The sequence below is a fragment of the Rhagoletis zephyria genome, unplaced genomic scaffold (genome assembly GCF_001687245.7).
Source record: "Rhagoletis zephyria isolate East Lansing unplaced genomic scaffold, Rhagoletis_zephyria_1.1 Rzeph_scaffold_00122, whole genome shotgun sequence".
Taxonomy (NCBI): Eukaryota; Metazoa; Arthropoda; class Insecta; order Diptera; family Tephritidae; genus Rhagoletis; species Rhagoletis zephyria.
Window position 1 is genome coordinate 22,366 of NW_016157206.1, and position 12,880 is coordinate 35,245.

At 36.7% G+C, this 12,880-nt stretch overlaps 1 protein-coding gene across 2 annotated transcripts in view; it reads left to right on the top strand.

The window, feature by feature from the left end:
- Window positions 1–519: 519 nt before the first annotated feature.
- Window positions 520–12,880, top strand: part of jim (zinc finger protein jim) — an 80,591-nt gene continuing 68,230 nt past the window's right edge. For both annotated transcript variants that reach the window (XM_017635441.1, XM_017635449.1), the window contains exon 1: window positions 520–783. The gene's annotated coding sequence lies outside the window, so the exon portion shown is untranslated. The remainder of the gene's footprint in view (window positions 784–12,880) is intronic.

Consider the following 12,880-nt stretch of genomic DNA (forward strand, 5'->3'; position numbering starts at 1 on the left):
CGTTAAAACCGTTTCGAAAATTTGAAAAAGGTGATTTTCTCCAAAGACGAAAGCGTATTTCGATTGAACACGAAATCGGTACAAAGCGGCAGCTAGCAGATTTGCAAAAGCAAGCAAGCAATTCGAAGTGCAGTAAGAACAAGAACAAATATATCTTGCCGTTTGAAAAAGTGAAAAAAGTAGCGCAAATAAAGCGCAAAAGCAACGAAAGACCCGAAGTTGCATTTTCCAGTTAGCACATAATATTTAAAAAATATATAAAAAAAAAGAAATTCTTGGAAAAACATTTTTCAAATACAATTTTGGACACAATTTTTTAGTGTAAGTTAAAAGTCATGGATAGTCTATGCGAAAATGAAATGAAAATTGCATGAAAAATACATACATAACACTCATCTACCAAAATAAATTTATAAAAACACAAATATACAACAAATTTATTAATGTATTGTGGCACAAAAACGTAAATAAAAAAATAGTTTCGGAACAAAAAAAAATTATAATAAATATTCCATTGTATGCGTAATCTAAATAAAAAATAAAAAATAAAATTATAAAATACCAAAATTAAAAATATCCAAAAATAAACTATAACGTAAAGCAAAACTAAATTGAAATAAGTAGCAGTGGAGTTTTAAGAGAAGTCGTGTGCAAAATGTTTACCACTACGACGGTCTAAACTTCGGACAGCATATTTTAGCAACAAAAACTAATCAATATCAGAAAAAACAAATTCAAAAACGCGACAAAAGTTTCGAAAGGATTCAAAATCAGCCCAAACAGGTAAGAGTTCAAATAATTTCTTCTCTAACTTACTTATAAAGTTGAATTTTTTTATTTACCAACGATTCGCGCACGATCTTCAAAAGTGACACAATTCAAAATTTGGACTTTTTGAAATTATGAGCTAAAAGTGTCCACAGAGCTTTGATTTATCTTTCATGAAAAGCTGAAGCAAACTTTTGCTATAATTTGTTGAAAAAAAACCGAAGATAAAGTCTCACTTGAACATGTGATTAGCAAGTAATAAGAAATAGTTTTTCGCATTTTCTGACAAATGTATAATTTTGAGTTCTATCTCCGTGGAAGATCGTGAGTGCATTGCTGTCTTTGTGGTTCCCATTGAAAACTGAGGTATAGTTTTGCGCGATACATATTGAAACACAACTGTCATGAGCGGCGAGACAATTAATGTACAGGACGGCGTTCATATTAAATAAAGCTAGAATCCGGTCTATTTTAACAAGTTTATGCCTTTAATGTTTACAAAAAAAACTGTAATTATATTGCAAGATAAGTTCAGATAGATATTTTATTTGCACGATAACGCGGCCAACGACCACGAATGAATTGCGGCTGCTGATGACGATGTTGCTACTAATGTTGCCAGACTTTCTTGGAGTTGACAACTCGGCGCATTCCGACGGTGAATCGGCATCGACTTCATCATTCATTGCATCGTCGATATCCAATTCGTTATTAGCCCTAAACGAGGGTTTAATTTTCTCAGATGCATATACAGAACTGAATTTCTTCGATGTAACTTGGTAGGCAGGGATATCTTTCAGAAGGTATCGGTCCTTGCCTAAAGCTTTTCGCATTACGTATGGCCCTCGATACTTTGGCTCTAATTTCTTGGAGTCGCTCACAGAATCGGGCTCATTTTCAGTGAATACTAGTTCATTTCGGTGGATTGCATGAATAAGTTGATTTTGTATTATATCTCGAAGATTATAATTAAATACAGGCTCATTTGGGTTGTTGCATTTTTCCGCAAATTTACGGTCCATTGCAGTTCTCTGAGTGTGAGGGCCCAATCTTTTGGCTCTTCAGTTGTTGTATGGAAGAATGACAAAATCGTCTGGTTCGCATGCTCCACCTGGCCAGTTGCTCTTGGAGCGCGTACTGTGCTTTTTGTATGCTGGATATTGTTTTTTTCACAACAGGATTCAAATGCTTGACTTTTTGCAATGGCAGCCCGATGTCGCTTGACATTCCATTGAGTGCTTTCAAGATATGGAGGGTTTCGGTAACTCGAACCGCTTTAACGACCAGAAATTTGATGAAGGCGCTGGAAAGTGCAAGAACATAGCAATTTCTTCGTTTGCTACGTAAAAAAGGACCCATATGATCTATGTGGATCAAATGAAAAGGTATCGGTTTGGCTGGGCTATAATGGAAAGAACCTTCAGTTTTTCCCGATCGTTGCTTGTTATTGCTAGACAATTTGCATGTGGCTATAAATTGCTTGGCGTACTTTCTCATTTGCGGAAACCAATAGAACTGCTTGATGCTTGATCCGATCTAACGTTTTTTCCGATTGCCTGATGTCCTGCATTGTCGTGACAGTACTGCCGAATGCACCAATGTACAACTTTCGACACAACGAACTTTGTACGTTTTCAAACCGTGGGACTGAAGTAAAATGCCGGCAATACCAATGGGGCTTGCATCAGTAAGCATTTTATGTTACACGCTTGGGTCGTATAGAGCGTACAGGCCCAACCGTCGATACGTTGATGAGCTTCGCAAATGCGGCTTATTGTCTATTTGCGGCTTTGCGATTAGAGAATAGTCCTCGGCAAACTTTCGAAAAATACCAACGAGATCTATAAATCTTCTTACCTCAGTGACATTTTTCGGTACGGGAGAGTTTATAATCGCGATTATATATATTTTTTTCTTGCCGGGAGTAATTCCGTTTATGTCAATAACGTGAACTAAATGTTCTATCTGTTTTTGTAGAAGACTACATTTATCTATGCGTAGTGTGAGATTTGCGTCTTTTAACGACTTTAAAACCTTTTCTAAACGACTGAGTCCTTGTTCAGTTTTACTTGGTATAATTGTGCCGTCCAAGTAAACAAGTACTTCATTAGCTGGCATTTGTGCTGCAATTTTATTCCTCAAGCACAAAAATACTGCTGGTGCATTTACAAGACCGAAAGGCATTCGATTAAATTCGAAATGACCGTCGATGGTCCCGAACGCGGTGAATTTCTTTGAGATTTCTTCCATTTCAATGTGATGGGGTAACCCATCCGGAGATCTAGCATTGTAAAGTACATATTTCCGGCTAATTGAGCGAATTGTTTTTCCTTGTTCGGCATGGGATACGAATGTTTTGCGGTTATTTTATTTAAATATCGATAATCAACACAAATTTTGGCGATAAACGGCCTTTTCACAAAAAGAGCACTCGGTACATCTTAAGACGAATGGGAACATAAGTATTCAATGTAGTGCTTATTATAGCGATTACACATTTTCCGATTTCAGCGATATTATTCGAAAAGAAGTCACTATTTCTATTGTCATCATCGTCATCGTTTACCAGCACATTTAACTTATACTTTAAAAATGCCGGCCTTGCCGGAGAAAATATGTTTTCCTTCGGTCTTCCAACATCGCTTAGCTATATAAATACGTGAAGACCGTAATCTTTTGTTTCGATTTTTGAAAAAGAAGACGCTAAGGCGTTTTTGAGGTTAAGTTTGCATGGGAGGAAAATGCATGTTAAATTAAACCGAAACCCGAACACGGTATATTGAGGATCGAATTTTTTCCAAAAAGCGTATGCAGCTATACCACTATGTGACGTGGCACATACCGTAAGCGTTAAATTTTTAATCAGCTGTTTATTCACCCCTGTTGGGCACATCGGATTTTCATTATGAAAATTTCATACAATAATTTCAGTAGCCCTTAGAATTAGGGACACGTCTCAGCCCATTCGCAAAAGCATGAAGAAACTTTACTGAGGTGATAGGTACACTCGTTAGTTGCACTTAACCACAGCATACAAATAATTTGTTATAAATAAGTTTTAAACGAGTTTCAGGAGAAATTTAATACAAAACTTAGCTATGTACTATACTAATGCATACAAGTATAGAGACTCTGTTTTACTTGTATATTTAGTCATGTACATGCATTAAATGCAGTTTTGAAAGTAATTATGTGCACTTTATGTATATAAAAAATTATATATTTGCGTTTCTAAATGACAGCATTAAATGCGGTAGTCGTCAAGCAACAAACACATTTATTTGCAAACTTAAATACACAGGTATTTACATAAATTTGTACATATGTACGTATAATATAGCATTTACTGCAAGCAGACATACATTAGTGCATGCACAAAAATACATATGCACGCCAAAAGTACAGTTGACGCACCATTTATTTAATGACAGCAATACAAATGGCCAGCCATAAAGCCCAGTAAACAGCAGCAGCCACATATGTATGCAGCAACTTCATTCAGCATCAACATGACCATAAAAAAACACATTAAACAAAAAATAAAATTGAAATGAATAAAATCAACAACATCAACATGAAAATGCGTTCGCTACGCCCAATGCTGCCATCGCCACCACCTGTCCACCCAAAAGCTGGACAACAAACAACCACTTTAATATAAAGAGCCTATGCGCTTATGTACGAGTATGTATGTGAATTGCAGCTCATCAGCAACTGACGATACGTGTATTACGAGTGGAGTGCGAAAGGATATTGGACACACACACACATCCACACGTTTAAGTAAGGCTTCGCGCGAAAATTTGTATTTTGACTGTGGCGCGTATGTAGTAATGCAGCGTTGGCTGGGTGGGGGTGCGAATATATGTATGTGTGTTTATGTATACGGCAGGATGTGCTAGGATATTGAGCGCGCGAATTAAAAATGAAATAAATGAAATAAAACAAAAAAAAAAGACAAATAAACATGCAAATGAAATGAAATACAATAAAATAAAATGAAGTGATGCGAGACTATAAAAATGAAATGCAATGGCACGAAATGGAATGAGAGGCAATGATGCTGCTGCTGCTGCTGCTGCGGTTAGGGTGCATGGTGAACGGTGGAGGTGGTGTCTAGCAACATAGTAGCCACGACAACCGATTTTAAATTGGCAGTTGTTGTCTCGCACGCACACATACACCAAATTTTACTGCCCATTATTGCTTGCTATGGCAAAGGAAGGAGCTCAAACCCAAACCATTAGCATTGCTGCAATGTTGTCGAACATGTTGTAGGCTGGCATAAATAATCGATGCATATACTTTTGCATGTTTTCGAAATTGTATAAATACGTAAATTTTATATAAAGGTGTGTATATCCTGGCTGCAGCTAGCCTGGCCTACCCTTCCACCTTTGCTGCAAGGATATTTGGTTGCTCATACGCCTGGGTATACCATGCATACTAAGATACATACATACTTATGTAGTTGCAAAGTACATATATAAATATGCATGACTAATGTATGTACATTAAGGTGCATCCGTTAAAATATCTCGCAAAAATTGTAAATTTACGTGAGCTGGGCCGATTTGAAAATACATCCAAAACTCGAGTTTTTTATAAATTAAATTTGTTTGAAATAATATATTTTCAAAAATTACCTCAGATAATATGCAAGTTTAGGCTTGAAAGGTCTGCATAAAAATGTTGAAACGAAATGAAAAGAATGCTATTTTTAGCGATATATTCATATCGGTCCATCTCACGGAAATTTTACTATTTGTTTTAAATATTTTGGTGGAACCGATGAACCACTTAAAGCAAGTTTTCTTTTGTATGGAGATTGGTGCACCATAATTCACATATATGTATGTATGTATACTAGACTAGGTTCATTCCCATTCAAAAGGAAAAAATTTGCAATTTTATTTAGTGGTGTAGAAATTGAGCTGTTTAAAAATTGCGGCACACCTATCTTAGACAATGCATTCCGTTTTGCATATAGCAAAATATTCCATCGCGAAATTTTATTTAAATGAAAACTTAAAAAATATATACTAAAAAAAAGTAAAATGAACAACTCGTGCTCATATACCCGCAGTTGTGTATGTATCGTATACGCCCCGTAGCACCATACACAGTCAGCTACCACATTTAAGAGCGAAATACACCACACAAGCGGCTTGTCAAACATTCTTCAAACCTACTTTTCCCATTTCGCCATACACCATGCAAACATGACTCGTTCAAGCAAAGAATTTTAGTTTTCTTCCAGTTCGCAATGCTAAATATTGTGGTTTTCTTTCATTTTCCTCTCTTACGTCCTTACTCGGTGAAAATTTCGTTGCGAATGAGGCGATTTTGCTATACACAACGCAAGCGGTTTGATCAAACATCAACATGGCGGCCAGAAAATCAAAAAATTTTGATTTTTGCTCAAATTTCCCTCAAGCGGTTTGTCAAACCTTCAAACACCCCCATACACAGCACAAATGGCTTGAAGCAAAGGGAAATTTCGCTTGGTTTGTCAAACCGCTTGTGTGGTGTATTTCGCTCTTTACTCGCCGCACGCCTTAACTTAAAAGTCCTATGATTTAAAAGTAACTAAATATTGGCGTTGAAGATTTATACACAATATTCCTTATGAATTTCGAGATTGCCAATAAAAATTGCCACTAAAAAGAAAACAACTTGTGAGATTCGTACACATCACTCTTTGGAATCGAGGCAGAGAAAACAAAGTTTGGAGGAAATTTCGATTTTGGCTTTTTCAAGGACTCGCCAAGGACGAAAATGGCCCTAAAATGCTCTCAAAGTAGACTTTTAAGTTTGGGTGGGAAATTGCAAACTTTTTTCCGCTATCCTGTCTAATGTACATACATACATGTAAATGTTACAGCGTGCAACAATGCAGTGCACATCTGCACAGCTACATATGTATGTACAACAAAAAGTCCAATAGCTTGTGAATGCATACTTTCGGGCGTTGGGGCGTGCCTGTATTACTTGAATGATTTTTTTAATGTTTGTCAATTTTTGTTTTTATTTGAAGTGCACGAATGTACGACTGTAGATTGTGTAAGAGTATATATGAAAGGATGCACTGCTTAAAAAAAAATTATGTAAATGTCAGCTAGTTAGAACATATAGCATCCTGAGTCTAAAATAGTAAAAAATATCTTTCAAAAATTTGCAATTGAGCCGTTCTCTCACAAGTTCTCTTCCACCCAACCTTATTTTGCCAATAAACAGACCCACACCCAAACGATGTAGGTACATACACAAGTCCATGACCCTCCTTCACAGTTGAGCGCAGCCTCTCACTACTACATATTCCAACGCCTTACACTCAAGCACATACGGAATTTCACTGTACAAAAATTTATTCAGCACATCCGCATTGCCTTGCCGCCATTTTGTTGTTTTTTTTGTCTTTAATATTTGCTTCAATAACATTTCTTTTGTTCGCAACACTGTAACGCCACTAATGACAACTTTAATTTACATTTTTAATTTCCGCTGCTTTGAGCGCGCATTCAACCTTTTTATGTATTTACATATTCATTCACCCATGTCCTCCCAGTTGGTTACTCAGTCGATAAGCATCCCGTGTTTTTTTTTTGTTTGGCTGATATTTGTGTAAAATACTTACGTCGATGTTTTGAAATAGGACATCAAAGGTGCGAATAGAAGTCAGCAACCAGTTAGAGATCTAAAACAATTGCATACTTTGTAAATTCTAATGAAAGCCTAATGATGAAAGAAAGCATTATATTTGACGGGTGGGAATTTTTTTGGAATATACACTTGATTGAAGTTTGCCGTTAAATGCAAGTGGCAACAATACATATGTACATGTATATTGCGGTTTGGCATAAAAGTTTCCACTGCAGTGCTAAAAACATGTTCGAATATTTACACATTACAAATATTGCTTAGGTTTGACGAAGATTCTGGTCACTTCGAAACAGACTGGTAATCCAATATCTAATAAAAAACAGAAAAATTAATACCAACTTTGATTAGTGCCTAAGTAGGAAAGGAAAATATTCCCACGCACCACCTACGGGCTAAATTTTTTGTAGAGTTATCTTTCCATTTAAGTAATATTCCTTTTAAATATGGACCAAATCGGGCTATAAATACGGATTTTCGAAATGTCTCGATTCTTGTGCCACCTATCGGCAAAAGTTTTGTGGGGTTATTCCTTTTCATATAAGTAATATATGATCGGACCAAACATATCGACTCCTGTGCCACCTATTAGGATTTTTTTTGAGAAGTTCTACCTTTTTTGGCAGGCAAAGCTTTTCTTTAATATTATCAAATTTGTCTGTAATTGTAAATAAGGTTTCGAGACTTGTTAAGATTTTCATGGAACCTTTTTGAGACTCTTATATCGATTACTTCAATATATATATATATATAATTTTTCGTGATATTCTGATTTTGGTACATTTTTTGCATTTTTTTGGTACTTTACTTGTTCCGGGTTTTTTTTTTTGACAATTTTAGCAATTTTTTCGTGCCTAATCGAAATTAATCAAACACTGCAATGTGTTATTTTATGGTTTTAAAATCAAAAGGACAGCTTTTTTCAAAGATAAAGTATATTTGTTTTCAACTTAAAAGATGTAACATTGTATACGTAAAACGTACCAACATGTATAAGCATATTCTAGTGTGACATCTCAATTGACCGACACTCATAATAGAATACACAAAAGCTAATCAGCTGATTTACAATCCACATGTGCTAAGCACTGACGTTTGTGTATGCACATGTTTTACATATTCTTTTCTCTGTGCTCAGCGGCCAAAATTGTAAGTTGAATTTTTAAGCAATAAATATATTACAATGGCGACGACGGAAAATATTATAATGGCACAAATAATTGGCACCGTACCACATTTTAAATATAATGAAAATAACTGGGAAGTGTTCATTACACAATTACAACAGTTTTTCACGGGAAATAGGATTTCCGAGGCAGTAAGGAAGAAGGCGATTTTGTTAACCGCGCTGTCCGAAAAGTCTTATATTTTGCTGCAGAATTTACTCAACCCGCTAAAGCCAGAAGCTGAATCTACGTCGTTTGCGAAGTGCGTAGAAGTTCTAAGCGAGTATTTTAAGCCTCCATCAGGCTTTGCAGAACGGCAAAAATTTTACAGTGCCAGCAAAGAAGTCACGGAGAGCGTTAATGAGTGGGCTGTACGGGTAAGAGCTTTAGCAATTCATTGCAAATTCGGGAATTTCTTGGACACAGCTATGCGCGACAAATTTGTCATGGGCCTTGAAAGAGGGCCAGCAAGGGACAAGATTTTTCTCGAAGATATTACGAGCTGCACTATGCAACGTGTGGTGGAAATTGCTAATGCAGCAGAATACATTCGGAAGCAAAATGCAACGACCGAGGTGAAACGTGAGACCGAGGTGAAACGTGAGACAGAGGATAGCTTAAATTACATAAAAGGCAACAAAAGCAACAAACGAGTGGGGGCGGCTAAGCAAAAACAACAAAAGCAACAGAAGCAGACGTGTGCAGTATGTGGGTATGCAAACCATTTAAGTCGTGATTGCAAATTTAGGAATTATAAGTGTCATAAATGTAATAACAAAGGTCATTTAAAGAACATGTGCCCTAGTGAGAAAAAGAATGAAAAATTTAACTATGTCGATAATTCTGATGCACCTTTATTTTCGATGAGAAGTGTTTCAGATGGCCCTATTAAGGTTAGAGTACATGTAGACAATGCACCTTTAGACCTGGAATTGGATACGGGATCAGAGTACAGCGTACTATCTTGCGCTACATTTAAAACTTACTTTTCATTACGCAGTCTAAAACCGTGTAATATTGTTTTGAAAACATATAATGGCTTAGCAATTAATTCCGTTGGTGTTTGTGATATGATGGTTGCGTATAATAGTTGTAGTCACTTGGTAACATTCGTGGTCATAGAGAACGGGGGCCCGCCTTTGCTGGGTAGCAATTTTGTACAAACATTTAAGTTGAATCTTGCAGAATTGAACTATACCAAGGTCGATGTTGGTGCTAGGGAGCAAATATTTAATAAATTTCGTAATCTATTTGACGGCAGCTTAGGCTGTTTTAATAAAGGCAAGGCAACATTGAAACTTAAAGAAAATTATACGCCGAAATTTTTTTTCCACGAGTCGTTCCTCTCGCAATTAAGAGCAAGGTAGAAAATGAAGTTAACAAATTGATAGATCTAGGAGTTTTAGAGCCAGTTTCGTATGCGGAGTGGGGTACTCCAATAGTGCCAGTTTTGAAGAAAACTGGCGACGTTAGAATTTGTGGCGATTTTAAAGTTACGCTAAACCCACAGTTGAGGGTAGATAAGTATCCCTTGCCTCGTATAGAGGATATTTTTGCAAAACTTCACGGCGGTGAGGAATTCACCAAGCTTGATTTATCAATGGCTTATCAACAAATCCCTTTAGACGAGGTATCAAAAAAGCTTACAACGATCTCTACTCCAAAAGGCTTATTCCAATACACTAGGTTGATTTACGGGTTAGCTTCGGCACCAGCTATATTCCAAAAGATAATGGAGAGTTTACTAATGAATTTACAGGGAACGGTAGTGTTTTTGGATGATATTCTAATTACAGCTCCAAATAGGAAAACTCATATTGAACGAGTTGAAAAAGTACTGCAAGTGTTAGAAAAGTCGGGTTTCAAGTTAGCATTGAACAAGTGTGAATTTTTTGCCAAGGAAATAACATACCTTGGGCATGTAATCGACACACACGGCTTGCATACGAATCCGGACAAGGTAAAAGAAATCGATAAGATACAGTATCCAAACAATGTCAAAGAGTTGCAGGCTTTTTTGGGTGTTGTGAACTTTTACAGGAAGTTCATTCCTAATATCACAACAATGTGTGCGCCCTTGTATAAATTGCTGAAAGCGGATGAAACATTTAGCTTTACAGAGGAATGTAAAAAATCAGTTGACCGCTTAAAAGCAGCATTGAAAGCAGATAAATGTCTAGCGCATTTCAACCCAGGTTACGAAACGAAGTTAACCGTCGATGCAAGTCCAGTAGGACTTGGTGCAATTTTGTCGCAGGTAACTGCAGAGGGGTATGAGGTACCCATTGAATTCGCTTCACGGAAATTGTCCGCTGCGGAAATGCGCTACTCACAATTAGATAGGGAAGCCATAGCAATTTTGTTTGGGGTTAAGAAATTTCATAATTATCTGTACGGTAGGCATTTTAAGCTTGTAACGGATAATAAGCCATTGCATTACATTTTTAACCCAAAGAAGGGGATTCCAGTTTATGCAGCTAATCGTTTACAACGCATTGCGATAACCTTGTCAGGATACGATTTTGAGATCAAGCACATCAGATCGAATGAAAATGTAGCGGATTATTTTTCTAGAAATCCTTCAAGTATAATAAAAGAATCTGGTGATCTCATTGATAACGTAGCTCTGAATTTTTTTAAGGAAGTCAACTCTTCTCCAGTAAACGCAGAACTGATCAGGAAGGAATCTTTAGGAGATGAGTCGTTGAAGAAAGTGAGTCAGTTCATCCAAACGAAGTGGCCAGATAAAATTACGGATTCCTTGTTAAAACCATTTTTTGTACGTAGGTTGGAGTTATCAGAAGAAAACGGGTGCGTTTTTTGGGGTTACAGAATCGTAATTCCGGAAACACTCAGAGTCAGGGTAGCTAATTTTCTGCATGAGACGCACATGGGAATTTGTAAAATAAAATCCATGGCGAGGGAAAGCTGCTGGTGGCCAAATCAAAGTAAAGATTTGGAAAAGCTGGTTAGCGCTTGTGAACCCTGTTTAATGAACCGCAATAATCCAAGAAAGAAAGAACTTATGTCGTGGAAATGGCCAAAGCAGCCATGGTATCGCATACACATTGATTTTTTTGGACCCTTTTGTAAACGGTGGTGTTTGGTAGTAGTTGACAGTTACAGTAAGTGGGCTGAGTGTTTGGACATGGGAAATAATACAACAAGTAGTGCAACGATTTTTGCATTGAAAGAGCTGTTTGCTAGATTCGGGTTACCGCAAGAAATCGTTTCAGATAATGGTACCGCGTTTATGTCGAAAGAATTCAAAAACTTTGTTGACCGAAATTCAATCACTCATATCACAAGCCCAGTGGGGCATCCCGCTACAAACGGACAAGCAGAGAATTTAGTAAAGACAATGAAAAACGCTTTAAAGAAGAGTTTGTACACATCGGAGGTTTCACAGTTTCGGAATATTGTTTTAAGATTCCTGCTCGACTATCGAAATACGAAGCATACAAGCACAGGTGTCTCTCCTGCTCAGCTTATGTTTGGTAGACAGCTGCAAACGCGGTTGGATCTCATAAATCCTAAACGACAAGTAGAAGGGACATCTAAAGCCTGTGTAAAAAAGAAAGTGTTAAAAAGTCAGGCCGACCAAAAGAAATTTTACTCCGGCGCAAGAAATACCGAACTCAAAATGGGAGAAATGGTTGTAACAAAAAATTATTCGGTTCCGGGTAAGGTTTCATGGTCTAAAGGTTCAATAATTAAACGACTTGGAAAGCAAACATATCTGGTAAAAGTATGTTATGTAAGTAAACCTTGGAAAAGGCATATAAATCAGATTATTAAGTATAAGGAAAATGAAAATCCAAGTTATGATTCTAGTTTGTTAGACGATTATACACATAAGATTTCTCCTGAAAAGTCAAATTCGATACCTGAAGATCCGGTAATACAATCGGACCAAGAAATTGAAGAAAACATGGCCCAAGACTCGGGAAATGAGGCATTAGGTATCAAAGACATTTAGGAAAAATCTAATGAAAATAGAAAGGCCAATGAAACCGAAACAAAAAAAAATACAATTTAAGAACCAGAAACAAAATGTAAATTAAACATATATTTCATTTTATAAGAATGTAAGTACAACATGGAATTAAAGAATTGTACCTATGTAATACGAACACTAAAGAGGGGAAAGTGTAACATTGTATACGTAAAACGTACCAACATGTATAAGCATATTCTAGTGTGGCATCTCAATTGACCGACACTCATAATAGAATACACAAAAGCTAATCAGCTGATTTACAATCCACATGTGCTAAGCACTGACG